The sequence below is a fragment of the Bison bison genome, unplaced genomic scaffold (assembly GCF_000754665.1).
Source record: "Bison bison bison isolate TAMUID 2011002044 unplaced genomic scaffold, Bison_UMD1.0 scf7180017864183, whole genome shotgun sequence".
Taxonomy (NCBI): Eukaryota; Metazoa; Chordata; class Mammalia; order Artiodactyla; family Bovidae; genus Bison; species Bison bison.
Window position 1 is genome coordinate 1,528,190 of NW_011494755.1, and position 357 is coordinate 1,528,546.

Genomic DNA, 357 nt, shown 5'->3' on the forward strand with positions numbered 1-357 from the left:
GAACTGGACATGGAACAACAGACTGGTTCCAAATCGGGAAAGGAGTACATCAAGGCTATATATTGTCACTCTGCTATTTAACTTATATGCAGAGTACATCATGAGAAATGCTGGACTGGAAGAAGCACAAGCTGGAATCAAGATTGCCAGGAGAAATATCAATAACCTCAGATATGCAGATGACACCACCCTTATGGCAGAAAGTGAAGAACTAGAGCCTCTTGATGAAAGTGAAAGAAGAGAGTGAAAAGGCTGGCTTAAAACTCATTATTCAGAAAACTAAGATCATGGTATCTGGTCCCATCACTTCATGGGAAATAGATGGGGAAACAGTGGAAACAGTGACAGACTTTATTT